Raw genomic sequence first — 19,718 nt, forward strand, 5'->3', positions numbered from 1 at the left:
AAAAAAACAGCACTGGTTAGTCAGAACGCTCTCCTCACTGGAAAACCACCATTGGAGGGGCCAGGAAATGACAATTTTCAGCCTCCTGTGGTATGTGAATTATAAACCGTACACAGTGTCATGTGAAACCAGGGAAATTCATATATTTCAAGAAAATCTCTTCCTCCCCCTGGGCTCGTTGTGTTTTGTTCCATGTGAATCGAATTCCTGTATTTTCCTTCGGAGCATCTACGGTTCCTGCCGGAAGGAAACAGAAAACTTCAGTTCTCTGAAGGGAAGCTACTGCATGTGCAGCCACAGGGCTTTGCTGGAACCCGGCCGCACTTCCTCAGTAGGACTTGCAGGTTTGTCTCAGCTGTGAAAGCAACAAAAAGAGAAGACCAAGGACATTTTCCTCGTCACAGAAAAGCCGTTCGCTTACTGTCTGGAGAAACAGCAAATCCTTAATTTTAAAGGCACTCCAGCCTTTAAAATCAGCCCCTCCTCTTTTTGAATTTTGCCTCTCTCTTGGGTGAGGGCTTCTTATGATTTATTCAAAGATTCAGAAGTACAGTTGTCCCTCGGTATCCAAGGGGGATTGATCCCAGGGTATCTGCAGACCTTCAAGTCCTTTATATAAAATGGCGCACACACATGCACATCCTCCTTTAGCCTTTAAATCATCTCTAGATTAGTTATAATACCTAATACAATGTAAATGCCATGTAAATAGTTTCCTGCATGGAACAAATTCAAGTTTTGCTTTTGGGGACTTCCTGGAATTCTTTTTTTCCCCTAAGATTTTTGATTTGAGGTTGGTTGAATCTGAGGACGCAGAACCCGTACATAGGGAGGGCCGACTGTACTAGAAGGATAGGTCACTGGGTTTGTGGCTACATCTGGCTCCTACGATTGTGAAATAAAACCACGTTCTGCTGGTTTCCTTAGGTAAGAGCAGAAATGACTGGATGGAATGCCCGTCAGCCCGTGCTATTTGAAGAGACATAGTCTGAATCCTCAAATACTTTGAAACCTTAAACAAAAGTCAGAAATAGTAGGAAACATTGCATCTGAAGCCACAGAATACTTAATGTTAACCTGTATGGCTGGAATAAGTGTGCAGGGTGGTGTAGTCATCTCTGATGTATTTGGAAGTAGCACCCTTCTGTAAATTCAAATTGTTCAGTCCCTTTTCTGTAGAATCCAGTTTGGTCTTAACGTTTCTTCATGATCACGTGTGTTCGTCATTTTGTTTTTGGCTTCAGTCAAAGCTAGCGACCTGAAACAGTCATTGCCCCATTTCAGCTGTAGGACTTCTGGCAAGTTATTCAACACCCCTGCACCTCAGTTTCTTCATTTATAAAGTGAGGGTAAGAAGAATATCCTCCTGTGAGAGTGCTTCTCTGTTGATTAATTTAACAAATACCACTGCGTGTCCCCAAAACACCAGGTGTGGAGGATACATTGGAGAGCAACACTGAATGTGTGTCGCTGTCCTTCTGGCTTTTGTTGCTCAGGGAGGGAAATGAACAAGTAAGCAAACAAAAAATAGGAAATTTTACATGATGTTAAGTGTTATGAAGGAAAATAGGGTGATTTGATTGGTTTGAAGGAAGGTCTCCATGAGGTGGAGACATTTAAATTGAAGAATGAACAAAATTAGCCAGGCAAAGGCTGGATATTTCAGGCAGAAGGAGAAGCATGTGCAAAGGCCCTGAGGTGCAAAGGCCCTGAGGTGCAAATGTCTTTGAAGGCTGAAGAAACAGAACACTGGACTCTTGGTTGGAGAACAGTGCTGTGGGCTGCGAGGGGAAATAGGCAACAGGCGGGTCCAGGTGGTGCCGGCTTGTGGGCCAAGGGAAGCAGTTGGAGCTCAGTTCCTGAGCACTTTGGGAGGCCACTGGAGGACTGCACTCAAGAGCAGCACTTGACCTCATTTACATTTTAAAAAGAGCTCTCGCTACTGCTGTGTGGAGTGGAGACTGGGCAAGGAGTGGAAGTCAGGGTTTTCTTTGTAAGGATTAAATGAGATAATGAATGTTTGGCAGTTGCTGCAATACTTGACACATAATAACTGCCCGGTTTACCTGACTGCTGTTAGTCATTATTATCAGTATTAATAGCAATAATGCTTCAGTTTGGCATCATAATCTGATGCTATAAATTCAACATGTACACCTGACATTAAATGTCTTCTCTGATTTCAGTCACTACAACGTCAAAAAAAATTAGGTCAGGAGTTGGGCAGTGAGTTTACTAGCCTAGCTGGGTCTCGAACGTAAAGCCGATTTTGATCCCTTAACAGTTTATTATTGTCCATATAATGAGTTGCATGTGTTGAAGGCAAACTTTTTACGAAGAAAGTTTGTGAAACATTTTTCACTAATTAAATTACTATACCAACCTATGAAAGAAGGCACTTCTTGAAAACAGTTGGTTTTCCAGAAACCCTAACATTAACTTCTGTGAGGTTTACTTCTGACCCGAACCAGGACATGTGTGGAGAAAATGTGTCTTTGGAGAAACGAGCATTTCTGTGCTAGATCTCAAGTTTTGAGAAAGGGTCTTTGCTGGCTACAGAAAATCAGAATATACGTTTTAATTCTGCTTGCTGTCTGGTGGGCTTTTAGCTCCAACTGTCGTCTCCTCACCTTCCAGGCAGTGGGACAGGACTGCTGGGGCGCTGAGTAACTCCGTGTACCCCCCAGGGCTTCTCTAAGCCTCAGTCTTCTCATCTGTCAAATGGTGGTGATAAGTGCTTCCAGAGTGTCTGACACATGAAAAGAGCTCAGCAATTAGCTGTCGAGGTGATTATTGTTATTTGAAGACCAAAGTACCCACTCCCCCTTATTTGACCTGTTTAATTCCAGATAAAAAGGATTGTTCTGGTATTCCGGGTAAGAACTGCTTTGGTTATCAGAAAATTTTAGAGTGATGGCCTTTGACATTTTATCTCTGACCCTCATTTGACCTTTGAGCTAGGAGGAGAGCTGGAAAGAAGCCCCCGGGGAACTGGTTCCAGCTGTCGAATCTAGAGTCACAGACTGGCAGCTTTGCGGGAGGTGGTGGCCTCCAAACCCTGCTGGAAACTACACGTGTAAACTGGGAGTTTCATAAGCCAAGGGGTCTGGGGTTTCAAGTCCCCCGTCGTCCTCCTTCTTTCTAACTGTTCATAATTATCTTTGCAGCGCTCTAATGCTCAATAATGATGCCGCCGATGCGCGCGGTATTCTCAGGCCCAGGTGCCAGCTGGTACCTCGCCGGGCAGCTGACCGCCTGGGCGCTCTCAGGCGAGTTCCCCGGGGCCCAGCCCCCGCCGGCCCGAGCCAAACAAAGGCAGCCCGACCTTCCCCCGTCCCCCCCGCCGCCCTCCTCCCGCGGCCTTAAGGAGGCCCGGTCCCTCCTTCCAGCCCTCTCCCCTCCCCCGCCCCTCTTTCGCCCTTCCCCTCGCTGCCCCCCTCCCACTGGTGGTTTCTTCCTGCAGCAGAAATCCAGGAAGCCGCCCCCCACGTTTCCTCTCGGCACAGTTTTCTCCAGGGCCTAACTCACACCCGACTCAGCTTGATTTGGAGTTCCCTTTTCTCTGCCCCAGGAGAACCCCCAACTCTGGCATTCATTTCTGGGAGTAGGGCCTTGCTAGAGAAGGTTGCTTATTTTTGAGTCTCAGAGTTGACCTTTCATCATCATCATCGAAAAAAAAAAAAGCATTCTGAAGACAAATTACCGAAGAACAAATGTGAGGCTTCTCTCTCTCTCTCTCTCTCTCTCTCTCTCTCTCTCCCTCCCTCCCTCCTTCACACACACACACACACACCCTTTACACATTCGTCAATAGAGCAGCCTTCCGCAGGCAACATCTGCAGGATGAGTCGTTTTTCGGTGACTTTCATCTCATTCACTGTGTCTGCGGTGCGGGCTGCCGTGCTGAAAGGCTGTAACAGCAGGCCGATTTGGCACACAAACAAATTTAAATGTGAACGGGGGGGGGGGCTTGCCCACCTTATGAAGAGTGGTTGAAATGCTGCCAAAAAACAAAACAAAAACAAAACAATAGGTGGGGTTGGTGAGGGCGGAGGCGCCTTTAATCCTGCCAGCCCGGAGGCTGCCGGGGTCACGGCACAGCTGCCCCGCAGGAAGGACGAAGGGCGAGCAGGGGCGCACGCGGCCTGGCGGCGGGGCGCTGGGCGCGGGCCCAGGGGCCGGGGCTCTGCGACCACCGAGGCCCCGCCGCCGCCGCCGCTGACCTTGACTTCTCCCCCCGACCCTCGCCGCGGGCGCTGGAGGAAGGCCGGGCCAGATGGGCGTCCCGCGCGCGACGCCGCCCTCCCGGCCCCGCACCTGCCCCGTGCGCCCCTGCGGTGCCCCGGCCCGGCCCGCGCTCCGGGGGTCCCGGCGAACAAAGGCGAGCCTGGCCTCGGCCGGCTCGGGGGGCGCCTTCCCCCCAGCGCCCCGCGGGGCATCGCAGGCCCCGGCGACCCGCGCGCCCGGACCACGGTGTCGCCCGCGCCCGGCGAGTCCCTGGAGACGGACCGCGCGGTGACAGGCCGGAGGCGGCTCGAGGGATCCATAATTTATGATGTTGCTCTTACCAGTCCGGTTTGGGGTTTCACAAGCGTTGCCTGTTTTTTTTCCCATTTGTTGCTTCCGTCTGTCCTTTCGGAGAAAATGCCTCCCCCCTCCCCTCCCCAAGACAGTAGTTACCTTACAGACTTAATGTGATAAGAAAGCAAAAAGTGAGAGTCTCCCTGAGGGGTTGCTCAGAGGGGGTGAGAGGAACGCAGGTAAGGGGGCGGGGCTGAAGGAGCCGCTGAGTCCACTGCGGACCTTCGACTACTTTTACCCCAACTATGTAGGAAAAACCCTTGTTTCCAGAGAGAGAGGTGGGGTGAGGCGTTTGTGCTGAGAGGCAGTGAGAACAGATCCTTCCCCTCCCCTACCACCAGTCATTTTCCTCATTTATAACTATACCTTTTCGCCCTGAGTGATTTTTTTTTTTTTTTTTTTTTTTTAGCACTGCAGGCCTGCAAAAAATGATGTCGGGTGGCAGGAAGGGAAGGGGTTAATTGCTCCCCCCTGCACCCGGACCAGACTGATCCCTGACCCTGCGGGGGGCCAGCGTTACAGCAAAGCAACCTCAGGTGCTCCTAACTTAGGATACATTGGGGGCCCCTTTGGCAAAGGATGCTTCTGTCCTGAAAATTCCTTAAATTGCTGTAGTGATTGGGGAAAGATGTATGGATTTTATCACATTTTAAGTGCAACAAATGAATAAAAGATAGGGACAACACAGGACCCCAAACTAAGTTGGGGGAAGTCTTTTTTCTTTCTTGAAAAGCAATTTATTCTGGGCCCCTTCTTTTTCTCATTTGGACTTAGTGTAGCTAAGTGGACTTGGGACCAGAGAGCAGCTGTTGCCAGTGCTTTTGCTGGTGAGGCTGGAGCCTGCGAAGACTTGAGTGAGAGGAAGTCTGAGCAGGTCAGATCCAGCCGTCCGGATTGCTGCCCATGCCCAGAGGCCCCAAGCCCAGGGCTGTTCCCACCCTTCCTAGGAGGGAGCGGGCCTAGGAATCGCTGCAAGCTCCGGAGCCTGCAGATGGCTGGGTCATTTTGTGGTTTACAAACAACCAAGTCAGGCTGAAGCCACAGTCACTGTGGTTCCAGGCAACCACAATTAGTCACACAGGGAGTGACCCAGTTACGGCACACCCTCTTTTAAAAGGACATCAGTCCACATCTTGCTAGCTTGATTGCAGAAACGGTGCATGGATGCAAGGAGGATGAAGGCTGCACGGGATGGGGAATCGAAACCTAGGGTGTAGGTTCCTCCTACGGGCCAGGAGTTGGGTTTTCTGAAAAGCAGCAACTTTTAGGGCAAGTAGAATTTCACCGAACGTTGAGGAGAGAGTGCTTTCCAGGTCAGGTATGGCCTTCTGTGAAGGGAGGCAGGGAGAGAAAGGTGCCTCCGTGTTAGCGCCCGAGTGCTGACTTGCCTTATAGGTTCCTGACCACCTGTCAGATGAAGGTGGGGAGACAGGAAGAGGAAGAAAAGCCCTGCATATGCAGGCTTGTGTGGGGTTTTGCTTTTTAAAAATAGCATTTCTTTTTACCGCAGTGGCATAGGAACTTGCAAACACAGATCCCCGGCAACAGTAAACAAATTAGTCTAGGTTCTTCCATCTGAAAAGTAAATAGAGCAAGTGTCTCTCTGTCTCGGTCTCTCGTCTCTGTCTCTCTCTCTCTCTCTTTTTTTCTTTACAAAGGGAAAATGCAAAACAAAAATTCCCCCTCCTCCTAAAGGCTTGGTGAGTGTTTGTCCAGGAACAAACAGTCTTTTATTCGAATGGTCTCCAAAAGTTCATAAGCAAAAAACAGTGTCCGATGTCTGGTTACCCACAATACAGTCTCTGGCTGCATAGTGAAGCTTTTCTGTCCTGAATTTGTGATCTGCTATCAGAGTCCTTTAGTTTCTCCGAACAGAAGGCTCTTTGGGAGAAGAAGGCTTGGGGCTGGGGGGCCACATTGGAATCAGTCTTTTTTTTTTTTCCGTTTGCTGTTTTCTTCCAGTCAGCGAGTAGTGCTCGAATTCTTTTGATCTTCCCCAGCATCTTAGTGAGCTGAGGGCCAGGGAAGGGTTAAACCAGGCCACAGGCAGGTTTCCCTGCTGCCCTATTTTACCGGGCACCACCCAGGAACGCTTCATAAAAAGGCGCCGCCCAACTCCTGATGCCCTTCATCTCCTTGGGAGATTTTCCTTTTACAGCGTGTTTTATACCAACTTCAGTGATGATTGTCTTTTTAAAGTCATAGGTTCCCTTTAACCAAGGGGAGTTTACAGATGTTCCCGACATTCCGAATGTAGTATCTGCTGAGAGGAAAGAGGCAAAGGAGGAGGGAGATGGACCATCCTTTTGAGGGATGGGCAAAAATAATTATTGGTAGCTGAATTGTAATTGCTTAGAAACAAATCATTTGTAACATTTGGCCACTTGTTGTGGGTGGAAGCTTCAGTTAAATGAATTCAGTTTGATATGCTTTTACTGAGCAGCCTTGATCCCAGCCAGGTGCTTTCCTAGGTGCCGAGGATACGGAAGGGCAAGGCAGGCCGAGGCCGTGCTCTCACGGAACTTACATCCTATAGGGGAGAGAGAGCTAACAGGTAAAATTTTAAATGACTTTTGGATAGGGGTGAGAGCTTTGAAAATAATACCACCGGACAGAGAGACGGCCTCTCTGAGGAGCTGATATTTGAGCTGAGATCAAGAAACAAAAGGGAGGCAGCCCTGGTGCCACTTGGGAGAAACAGTCCAGGCAGAGAGATGCAGGAAGCCTGGGAGGAGCTGCTTCAGTCGCAGAGACAGGGAAGGCGCAGGTCACAGGGCTGGGGAGAAGCAGGGTGGAGGGGAGGCCCGGGGTTCCTTCGCTCACCGCGTGCACAACTCCAGGGGGCGCTGTCCTGACCCGCAGCCTGCGTGTAACCGGCGTCTGCCCTGATTCATGTCCACATGCAAACCAGCGGGCCGGCTGAGAGCTCAGACGCTGCCCTCTTTACCTGCGAATCTTCTTTGCTTTGCCTTGAAAGCCAGCAATACTGATTGAAAGCAGAAGACAGCTATTGCAGAGCAAAAATCCATTGTCTGCAGTGGGGGAGGGGAAGGCGTAGAGGGTACATCTTGAGGAGTTGGCCAACGGGTGGGGACGGGCTTGGGTTACGCAGTTCTGAGGGGAGAGACCCGTGACCCGTGTACCCCGGACCAGTGTTTCCCCTCGGGAGAGACTCGTGCCCCCAGAAGCAGCCCCCTCAGACCTGGGTGTGGGCCTCCTCTCTCAGGTGCCTGCCATCCAGCCCCCCAGGTCTGCTTCCCACTTCTTCCAGGAGGCCTGGGGTGTCCCTCCTCACTCAGGTCTGTCCCAGCAGCCAAGGGCCGATTTGGTTCTTTTCTCCCATAAAAGCGTCAAGTCACCTCTGAGTTCCCTGGAAAAAGGGCCCATCTCTTTCCTTCCTTTCCTGCTTTTCTCATTCCTAAATTTAGATTTTTGAATGGTGGGCAAGGCTTTTCCAGTTCTTGGGTGGAATATGGAGGAGAGGAAGAGATAAAAGAATATTAAGTGAGGCCAGCAGGAAGCACGGTGCTGAGGGATGAGGTGGGACAGCCCCTCTGCCTTACCCCCAGGGCTCTCAGTTCACTTGTAGGCAAACTCAGAAGCTCCTACAATTGACTTTTTCTTTTTTTATGGTCACCTCCCTCCCTCCCCCCCAGCTGCTGGCCTCAGGCAAGTCCCTCTCAGGGCCTCCACCTTGCTCCTGGGTTGTAGGGCCTTTTGCCACCAGGGCTCTGGCAAGTGGATGAGCTGTTCCCCGTCTCTGCCCTCACTGGCCCCGTGGCCACTGGAAAGCACCCATCATGGCAACCCTGGGGCTGCATTTCCGGTAGGGGAGGGGGAGGGAAGGAGGCTCCAGAGAAGCCTCCGGGCAGAGGCAGCAGCCAGCCCAGCAGACGCCGGCCACTGTCTCAGGGCTGTGGCGCTTTCTCAAACCTCTCTGATTCCCTCCCTGTCCTCGCCTCACTTCATCAGAAGAGTGTCTAGACTTCTGTCTCTCTCAACTTCAATGCTCATGCAGAATAGAGACTTCTGTTTTGTTCTGTCAAGTGACTTAGCATCACAGAACACTGGCATATCCTCTGTTCCATATTTCCCTTCCTCTTTCAAGATCCAGCTCTGGGTTCCGTGATGATGGGTTTGAATCTTACCTCTGCCTTTTTCTGTCCACCTGACCTTGCTGAATTGTATGATTGCTCGGCGTCTCGACTCACTTGTAAAGTGAGGATAATGATTGCACCCCTCCCAGAGAGCTGCTGCAAGAATTAAATGAGCCCATCGCTGGAGATCTCCTTGGAACTTGCCTAGCCCGTGGCCAGGGCTCAGATACATGATAAGCGCTGAAGGTCGCCAACCAACTCCTTCTTAGTCTCTCCTCCCTTGGCTTTGTCACCTCACACTACGTTCTGGACGCCTCTGATCTCGGCCTGCTCACCCAATCTGCCTAAAAACAAGTGATCACCTTCCCTCTCCAACAGAGATCCTCTCCCAGCCTCAGAATGTATGACTCCACCCTCGGAACCATGCTGCTTCCACCTTCTCCTGAACACCCTTCCTCCCGGCTGCTGCCTACTTCTCTGAGGCTCTGGGTCTGAGGCATCTTCATCCACAGTGACTCTGTCTGATAATCTCTCTTATTTCCTTTCCAAGACCACAACACATATCTACCTCCTGAGCCCTTCGTGTCTGTGATGTTTTGGTCGCTGCCTCCCTGCCCCCAGCCTCCAAGCTCTCCTGTCTGATCCATCCTTCCATAGACTGTTTGGTCCCCAAGGCAGCCTGTGGGAGAGAAAGAACAGTCTGATCTGTTACATCAGCCGTCTCTGTGCAAGGACTCAGTTTCCTCATCCAAATGATATGCTCCTGCACACGTGTACTGGAGATGTTTTGGTTTTTGTCCACCGTAAGTTTGATGTTAGGAGGAGAGACTTCTGGAAAGGGCTGTGAGGTTGATTTGCATGAAGATCCAAGAGGGTCCTGGGTAAGGACTCACCATAAGGGCAAAGAGGGTCAAAGTGTAATCAGAGGAATGAGACTATAATCTACAGCCTAGTGCAAAAAGGGAGGAGAAATTTCAGGTGCGTTAATACTCGTAACAGTAATCATTATTATTAATGTTGTTCTCTGGCCTCATCTTGCACCTTCCCTTTCAGGACTTGTATCAGACCCTTAAAAGGTGTAAGCTATAACAAAATTGAGCAGAAGAGCTGGTTCACTAAAGTATCTAACAATAAGTTGTTATGAACCTAATCCATTCGTTCCTCCAGTTCTTCCTAAGCACGCACTGTGGGTTCAGCACTGGGGATACACCTGCATGGAGCTTACAGTCAAGCAGGGGGACAGATAATACAAATGAGGGACGACCAAGAAGCTCGGTAAGTGGTCAGAGTGGTCAGAAGGTCTCAGGACCGCATATTGGGGTTCCTTCGCCTTGAGTTTAGAGTCAGATGAGGCTTTGTGGAGGACACGGAGTCTAAGCGGAGATACCACAGGAGAGCCGGAGTCAGCCAGGTAGAGGAAGAGTTCTGTGCAAAGGGGAACGGGGTGCACGAAACTCCCTCGGGCAGAGAAGCACAGCATTTTTGAGGAACTGAAAGAGGTTCAGCCCGGGCAGGGCGTGGGCGGGGTGCTGAGAGGCAGGACAGGAGAGGGTGCACGGCCAGGGCATCGCCTCGTAGGCTGAGCTCGGGAGTTTTGATTTTACCCTACAAGGGAAAGGAAAGCCAGGAGAGTGTTTTAAACGCTCGTGTGTGTGCGCGCGCGCGCAACAATCAGACTTCAGCATTAGACATATGGGTACGGGAGGTTGCTGCAGATGCTAGCAGGTGATGGAGCCTGGACTAGGGCAGGGCAGGGCAGTGGAGGGGCAGAGAAATGGGTGGATCTGAGCGATATTTGAGAGGACTTGTAGTAGGGTGAATTCGGGAGGCGAAGGAGAGGGCAAGGTTGAGGTAACGCCTAGGTTTCTACTTGAACAACTGGGAGGGTCTGGGAACACATGGGGAAATGCAGGCGGGAAGTGGATGTGTTTGCTTGTGTGCATGCTGGGTTTGAGATTCCTGAGCGACATCCACAGGGACCTGAGCCTGGGGACACCGGCCATCGTTGGCAAATTGAGACAATCATTTGGATAATTTGTGTGTTTATTTCTGTTGTAGTCTGAGACCTTTTGGTTGTAAGGAAAGAAATTTAGTCAAGCTAGCTCAAATAAAACGTGGAACTGTTAGCACACAACGAGCTTCCTGGGGCGCGTTGCTCACGGGACAGCGGTGAGGATGGGCATAGCTCTGCTGGGCAGCACAGGGCGGCGTGCCACTGGTGCCTTCGTTTCTGCCTCGCTTCCCACTGGCGGACCAGCCTTCTCCACTCATCCGAGAGGCCTCCGTCCTCCACATCTGTGCTCTCTCTGGAGCTGACGCCGGCTCTTGCCCCACAGACCGACCGGCATCTGAGCTGAAAAGCTTATTGTCGTTACACTTTACCATGATTTATACATCTCTTTCATTCAGATTCTTGAGAAGGGAGGATCTGATTGGCACTAAGAAGTTGATGGCATGGTGGCTTTGGGTCAGGTGATCATCCTTGGTGCAGGCAGTGACAGCAACGTGCGTGTGTGTGTGTGTATATGTGTGCATGTGTGTATGCCTATGCCTGTGTGTATATATGTATGTCTGTGTATGTACATGTATGCGTGTATATGTGTGTATGTGTCTCTGTGTGTATGTAAGTGCATGTGTGTACCTATGTGTGTGCGTATGGGTGTCTCTCTGTGTGTATATGCGTGTGTGTGTGTGTGCGTGTGTCTGTGTGTGTATATGTGTACGTGTAGGGGTGACTTTGTGTGAGGGGAGTGGGCAGGCCAGCTGTCCTGTCAAGTCGGGGACTTTAGGTCGGCGAGATGTTGGTACGTTATTTATGTACTTGTCTAAGCTCTCGAATGTTGATCCTGCGTGTCCTCTGCGTCCTGTGCAGCAGGAGGGAAGAGCCTGGCCACGCAGACTGAGTCTGAACGCCTCCTATCCCGGCGCGATCTTGGGCGGCGTGTCTCCTCCTACTGCCTCGGTGCCTGCTCTGTAAAATCAGCCACCCCGTGTGCCTCCCGAGAGAGGGAGTGACGTGAGGTGACACCGTGGGCGGCCGGCAGCAGGAGGAAAGCACTCAGTGGCTGTTGTCCTTCCCGCCTTTGTGCTTTTGTTCAAATCACCTTTTTTCCCCAGAAAACAGGAACAGTACTTACATCACTTTTTTGTAGTGATTCCTCTGCATGAGTACGAACAAATGTTTATAGAATGATCATATATTTTACTCCATTAAAAAGTAGTTGTAACCAACCACTCAATAACATTTTGGAAAACTGAACCAGAAAAAAATCATTTATCCATAATCCTGCCATCTAAATGAAAACACATAAACTACTTATTTCTTTTCAGCTTTTCTCCTAGGCATCTTTTTTACATACATGGAATCACAATTTACGCACAATAAAATGCAGTGTTTTAAGATGTTTAAACATAAATTATTTGCAGAATGAAAAACATATACTTTAAAACTGTTTAATTTTCATAAATCTATAATCCTGATTGGCACCTCACTCTAATTTCTTCTGTTTGGTCCAGAACAGCTCGCAGATGGGGCAGTGTTTAGTTAGAACCATATTTATTTCTACCAAATTACAAATATATTCCAGGCAAGAGCTATGTCCATTCAGCTGTACTCTGAGATGTTAGATTTAATGCAGGGCTAATGAGGCCAAGCCAGAGGTTTTATCCTCACAAGAGTCAATTAGCCTTACTAGCTACTGTGGCCACAAATTTCACCCCACTCTTGGTTTCCCACCTTGCAAATGAATGGCAGGGGCCACCAGGGAGATTGAAGGAGAACCACGGAAAGTTCAATGCGAATCCATCACTAGACAGCCAGCCTAAGGGATTCTTTTTTGAACCATTAGGTGAACTTGGCGGGGGGTAATGCTTAATGGGCACAATTAGAATATTTCATGTTGGACAGTTGTTGGATTCTAGAATGAAAGTTCCAAATCCAGCTAGAATAAAACCAGTCCAGATCCATCTCTTTTCAAGGATGGTACGTGAAAAAAACTCTCTCGTTTCAAATGAAATGGTGGTCAGCAGCTTCAAACAATGACGGACACCAGAGAATTCCTTCAGCAGGTTCTTTTTCTTTGATACCACCCCACCGGTTAGAGTTAGTAATTCTGAGAAAAGTAAAGTGTAGTTACTGGTTGGAGAAATTTGAAAATATGCCCATCAACCTGTTTACCTGAGGTCACCTTAGAGCAGACACACAAATTTCAAAAATTCCATTTGAGAATACTGCATCATGCAGCTGGGGAATGTTCTACAGTGACGCTAAATATATGTCACTGAACGTCTGCATGGAGTTTTACCAGCCTTCCCTCTACCACGATGCACCTTCTGTGCACTGCATGTGCTTTCTTTTCAAGATGACTTGTGCACATACCCGCACTCCCTGCAACTCCGTGGAGAAGAAACAGGCTGTCGAGAAATTCATGCGTGGGCTCTGGTGACCTCTTCCCCCCTGGTGACAGGAGCTTGTGCCATGTTGGTATGACACCCCACCCTTTGTGTTTCAGGCGTAAGCCTGGAGAGGACAGGGGTCTTAGTTCTTCTGTGTGATGGCTGTTCATCAGCACTCACACGTCTGCCGCGTGGGTTTAGTCACACAGGAGAGGAGACCATTTCAACCGCCGAAGCTCTTGGGCTGCTTTTGTAGCATCTGGATTTTTTTCCTCCAAAGGCTTCTTTTCTCCTCTTTGCAAGCCAACCACACAGTTTGGGCTCAGAGCTTGTGTCGGAGGCCTAGTTGAGCTGCTGTTTGATATTGTGCTAGCTTGTTACCGCATCGCTGGCATCAGATGTCCTTACCGATTTGTTCCCGATTGGTCCAACCTGGAACAGGATTGGCTTCGTAGATGGGACATCTTGTGGTTTGAAATAGGAGATTTGTTTTAACAAACTGCTCTTGACCATCATCTGTCCCAGGGAACGAAGCAAAGGCAAGTTATGAATTTCTTCCTGGTGGCCTCTCTGGGGGCTCTTCTCACTCCTCCTAGTGTCCCCTGCCTGGTATTCTCTTGCCTCTTTCTCCCACTGCTTGCAAACAAAAACCCCCAAACAATACTCACTGAACTCTCAAATCATTCCCTGGGCCCCTGAATCCGACAGAACTGTGTCATTCTGGCTGCTGATGGAGTGGAGGGTGTTGGAAAAAAGTACCATTGTGCAAGTTAAGGAGAGGGTCAGAGAACTGAAAAGATGGCAGCTGTATTAAAGGGCTGTTCTGGGTTGGGATTCTCCTTCTAAGCTATCCAAAGGCATAAATTAAGGACCACAAACTAGAAGATGTGGCAAATGAACAGAATACTAGGGTTCGTTTTTTTTTTTTTTAACTGGAATTCCACTGTTTCCCAGGAATTCCAACATGAAGCTTTACATATTTTTCATGTCAGCTCTGTTCCTAGCCACCTTTGTTTCCCAGCCTGCATGCGTGCCTCCCCTTAACAGCTGGACACATCACCATTCCATTTTTCTATTGGTTGTGACTGAAGTAGCTTGAGGTCAATTATTTCCCCAGCAATTGACAAAGAATCTTGACGAAGAGGAAAGTGACATTGTCCCTTGAACAACACTGCCCCCTCCTCCCCCTGCGCTCCCGGTTGAGCGGCAGGCAGACTCTTTTTGCAAGGAGCCCAGCGGGGCAGTGGCAGTGGGGTCTGTGGAAGTGCGTGGGTAACATATGGCAAGTGGAGAAAATATTTATATTCATGGGGAAAGAGCAGGAGAAGCTCCAAAGAAGGTCACTGCACAGAGATTTCAAGCAGGAGACGCACAGACTTGATATTCGGTCTCTGGCTGGACACAACAGAGAATTGAAAGAAAGAGTTTTGTTTTGTTGCTTTCCCTGCCACCTTTGCTCCTCTTAACAATCTGCATTGTTGGCAGTTTGAAAAAGGGAATATCCCTCGCCCCCAAAGCTCCAAGAAAGTATCACACTGGACCTTCCCAGGGCCCCGCTCCCTCCCTGGTCCTATGCCTGGGGCCTGTCGGAGTTTCTTCCCTCGTTTTGACTGGGAGGCCGGCACAAAGTGGGCACTTGGGCAAATGATTCTCGGGGGAAGACACAAATAGTTAATCGGTGTTAGACTGCGCTCTGATGAGACACCGGAAACCTCTAGTGTCCTCTCCAGGGCTCTCCAGCCGGCGTTTTGCGCCACAGCTTCCTTAAGAGAGGTAAAGGGCTGACTGCTAGGCCCGCGGTGGAAACACTTTTGCAGCCCGAAGCGCCACCTTCCACCGCGGGCGGTGGCGCGGGTGTAGGGGGGAGCGGTGGCCGTCTGAGCGCCCGGGCTGGGGGATGGGGCCGGGCGCACACGCTCGGCGGCTCGCGGCGACCGACCGACACGCGGACCGACGGGACACGTGCGCATCTTGCCGCGCCCGCCTTCCCGCCCGCGTTCAGCACCCGAGGGGCGGCGCGCAGACTTGCGTGGAGAGTCGGAGGCCGCGAGGGGCTCCGTCCCCAGCTCGCTGTCGCACGTGTGCCCCCTCCCCCGGCGTGCAGGAGGGTGTGAACCGGGAGCTCCACTGCTCGGAACTCTGGTTTGGTTTGGGGGCTTCTTGCTCTCCACTCCCCCCACCCCGAGTTCCAGTTCCTGGCGGGGGAGGGGTGTTGGCGGTGAGATGGGGTACAGGTGCGCCTGCGTCCTGGCTGGGGAGAGGTCCCCCTAGGGTGCCCTAGTGAAGCTGCCCGTAAACAGCGGCCCGCGGCACCGAGGCCAAGCTTAATGGATTCTTGCAGATAAAAGAGCCCGGCTACCTTTCTTTCCCATAATGGCCCCTGAGGCTAACAGCTTAAAGAGGAAACCCCGGGATTGTTTTACAGCACGTGGGGGGAGGGGGGCCGGCTGGCCGGGAGGGGAAGGTGGCCCCGGCCTGTTAACCCTTTCCCTCCCGGCCACTGAGGCCTCCCCAGCCTCGCCCGTGCTCCAGAAGAAACAGGAGGGAGGAGAGGACGATGCCGGAGGGGGCGGCCCAGTGACCCGGCCCCGCCTCCCGCCCCTCCCTTCCCGGTCTTCTTTCTAAAGAACTTCCTAAAGGGAGAACGGAGGTCAAGGGGCTGCAGTTTTGAGAGGCAGGCCAGGGGAACGTTTCTTGGGAGCTCCGGCTGACCCCCAGGATCAACGGGTGGCAGTTTCTCTGGGACCCGGACTCCTGCGCGGTGACCCCTGGAAGGCGTCATCTCGCCCCGCTGCGGGGGGCTGGGGTGAGGGCTGTTCCTGGGCCCCTTCAGGTGCGAGTGCTGTGTACCCAGCTTGGGCGTCTCTTACAGGAAGTTTACATTTGCAAACTGCGGAGGGAGGAGAGGGAGAGAGGGGTAGTCGCATCTGCTTCCTGGCTTTTATTCTGGCTCCAGGAAAAGATCAAAACAATAGTTAAATGGCAATTGAAGACAAGTGATGTAAGAAATAAACAACTCAACAACAAAAATGCCCATAGGGTTGGTTTGGGTTTTTTTTAAGCCTTTATTATGGAAATAATTGCACAAACACTGAGGGAGAGAAAATAGTATAATGCAGCGGGTCTCAAATTTGAGCAAGCATCAGAATCACGGGAGCAGCAGCCTTGGGAGGTTTGGTGAAAACTCCAGATTGCTGGGCCCACCCTGAGAATTTGCAAGTTTCCAGGTGATTCTGCTGCTGGTGTCGAAAGGGCGCTATGAGAGCCACTGGTAGAGTAAACTCCCCTGTAACCCTCACCCAGCTTCAGTATGTAAACTGTATAACATTTTGCCCATCAGGTTTCTTCCATTGCCTCCCCCATCTTTCAGGTGGCTGGAGACTTTTATTTTATTTTATTATATTTCATTTATTTTTGGCTGTGCCGTGCGGCATGCGGGATCTTAGTTTCCCCAACCAGGGATCGAACCCGTGCCCCCTGCATTGGGAGTGCGGAGTCGTAACCACAGGACCGCTAGGGAAGTCCCCTGGAGACTTTTTAAAGCAAATCCCGGACATCATGTCATTTCACCCATATGGATGATTTTTAATTCAGTGGTTACTCCAGCCAAGAGTAGTAAACACTCTGAGAGGTACTTGGAAAAGCCTTTACGTGATTCCAGGAAGTCCAACCTCCCTTCTGGTCATTTCGCCCTGGGGCCTAGTCCAGAGCCTCTCTCTGTAAAACCCATGCCTGCATCTGGGTTCTGAGACCACCCTTCAGGAGTTCCTTGCCAGCAAACGTTGTCAGGTTCTCGGAACGCTGCTGGATTTTTCCAGCAAGCTGGCCTGGTCTGGGGTGTCACGTGGTCCCCAGCTCTCGGTTTCGGGTCATTATCCCATTTGTCCTCATGTACTCCCGTGACCATCATTTACCCTTGTTAGGCGTTTTCCTAACAAGGCACCTTCCCCCAGGACGGAGCTCTGAACCTCAGGGGTTGAGGTGGTACCCATAACAGTGCAAGCCCACGATGATATTTTGAATCCGTTGCCTTCTCCTTTAAGAATCCTGGGCTCATCCCCCAAGGGAAGCCACTATGTCTGCCGCTTCCTATAATCACTGGTGTTGGACAGGGGGAGAGTCTAGCCTGAAGTTTCTGGAAATGTCCATCATTGAAGCCCAGTTTAACCCCCCTTCATTGGTGGGTCCTGTACAGTCGGGCTGTGCAGGTTGATTTTGTTCAGAGGTGCTGAGCTCCCCCTTATGTTCCACTTGACTCATTCCCGGTGTGAAGCTTCTCGGCCCCCTCTAGGCCACTCGAGAGAACCCCCCAATTTAGGGTCCCTGCTCCCCCACCACGACTTTCTCACCCCAACGCCTGGCAGTCCTACCTGACCGCGGCCCTGAGAGCTTCCTTAAGCTGTCCACAAAGTTCACTCTCTCACATGTTGGTGGTTCGTTCTTTTTGTCTTCTCCTGACTCTCCAGGAAGCTGTATGAATTTTTCCTTTCTCCACCTGCTGCTAAAGAAAGCCCCAGGGATGGAGGAGGCTTCTCCACCCCAGGCTCTGTTTCTGTTTTCATTTTGCCTTATCTTCCTATGTTTTTCTTCTTTCGCCCGCCTGGAATCAGCTGTCACTTTTCTGTTGTCTCCCGGGTCCTTCAACTTGCCTTTGCTTTTCTAGCCTTTCTCAAAGAAGATGCGAACAGCATGTGTTTGCTCCCCTTTGGGTCCATTGTGCCTCGTTTTGTCTGGTCGCCCAGCTCCCAGGCCGCAGCTGATGTAGCAGTTTTAGCCGTTCTCCCAGGAAGGGAGGCCTGGTGCTGGGGCAAGATTCGAGATCCAGTACTGGTTCTGCTTTTTTTTTTTTTTTTTTTTTTTTTTTTTGCGGTACGCGGGCCTCTCACTGCTGGGGCCTCTCCCGTTGCAGAGCGCAGGCTCCGGACGTGCAGGCTCAGCGGCCATGGCTCACGGGGCCAGCCGTTCCGCGGTACGTGGGATCCTCCCGGACCGGGGCACGAACCCGTGTCCCCTGCATCGGCAGGCGGACTCTCAACCACTGCGCCACCAGGGAAGCCCAGGTTCTGCCTTTTAATAGTCTGTATTGCTGGGTTCAACTTCGGAACTTCAGTTGCCTTATTCATTCATTCATTCATTCATTCATTCACTAGACATGAATGACCCTGCACTGTGTGCTGAGTGCTGTGCTGGGTGCTGGGGATACAGCTGTGAACAGAACAGACATGGTCCTGCCCTAATGGAGCTTTTATAATATATGATTATATAGAAATTATATATTTGAGTCGGGGAGACCGACATTAAATAGGAGACGTAAGTAAACTAGCATGTTAGAGAGTGATAAAGTCCTACGGTGAAAAAGCAAAGCAGGAAGAGGCACCAGAAATGTTCCAGGAGGGGCTGGTGTTGGTATTTCAGGGAGTGTGGCCAGGAAAGTCTTCACTGAGAAGCTGGCATCAACGAAGGCCTGAAGGAAGGCGGGTCATCTGCAGAATGGGGGTATGAAGAGTTCACAGACTTGTGAGGAGTAGGTGGGGTGATGTGCGTGGAACGCGTCGCCCACAGAGACAGAGCCCTTGTGTTTGTCCGGTCGATGCCTTCTTCTAAAATTGCGGTCCTTAAAACCTACTCTGAACAAGTCCAAGGTTAGAGCCCCTTTGATGGCTTTGGTGACGTCTCCCCTGTTAGCTGCTTCCTTAGGGCAGCGCTGGCCCAGAGGGGCGCCTCTGTGGGTAGCCTGGCTGGTGCCTCCATCAATTCCCTGCAAAAAATGACATGCCTGGGGAGGCTGGAGGAAGCACCCAAGGGCAGGGCCACACGGGGGTCACTCTCTCCCTTAGTTTTCGTGGCCTCGGTGACAGCGCAAAGGAAGTGATAATGCAGAGGCTGATCTTTAATGAGAGGAGGTGACAGTAGTCATGGGCGAGTTCCCCAATGAGAAAGACGAGGAACCGTCTGGTTGAGGCAAACGCTGAAACTAGGTTGTAACTGCAGCGTCGGTGCAGATGCTCCTTCAGGTTGCTGTGCCTTCTAGCAATTTCTTGGTGCTGTTCCTGGTTGTTTGATAGACAAGACATTCTCAGGGATGTGCAGGCCCCATCCTCTTCTGTGCATAATAGGTGCTTTTCTGCACCTCGATGTCTAACGTTTATTCACTCTTTCTACCCCTTGAGGTCATCCGGGTGCTGGGCTGCAGCTGTTTTCAGAAACTCATGCAGTTTGGTGCAGAGATAACTGTGTCCCTTTTGACCTTCACTGTCTCTTTCGAATGTTGCAGGAATGAGGAAAGGGTGGATTGTTTACCGATTCAACTCTTGGTGGTTCCCCGTTATACTGACTCAAAATTGCAGGGCCAAGCGGCCTTCTCCCCTGAAGGAAAACCAGCCCAACCCTCTCTGTTCTCTTTGGTGGTGTTGTTTATAGCGGTACTGGTGACAACATAAACGGGTCTCTGTGTGGCTGCCATCCCCACAATCAGGTCTGGACAGGAGAAGCCGAAGCTTTCCACCCCAAAGCAAACAGTAGTGCCGCTGGGAAGCCGGTCGCACAGGCCAAGGGAGCTGCTCTCCCTGCCGCTGGTGAGTCACTGGAGGCTTGATCGGGGGTCTGAGCCCCAGAGAAGGCTTTCCGCTCACAGCCACTCTGAAG

The sequence above is a fragment of the Physeter macrocephalus genome, chromosome 15, assembly GCF_002837175.3.
Source record: "Physeter macrocephalus isolate SW-GA chromosome 15, ASM283717v5, whole genome shotgun sequence".
Lineage (NCBI taxonomy): Eukaryota > Metazoa > Chordata > Mammalia > Artiodactyla > Physeteridae > Physeter > Physeter macrocephalus.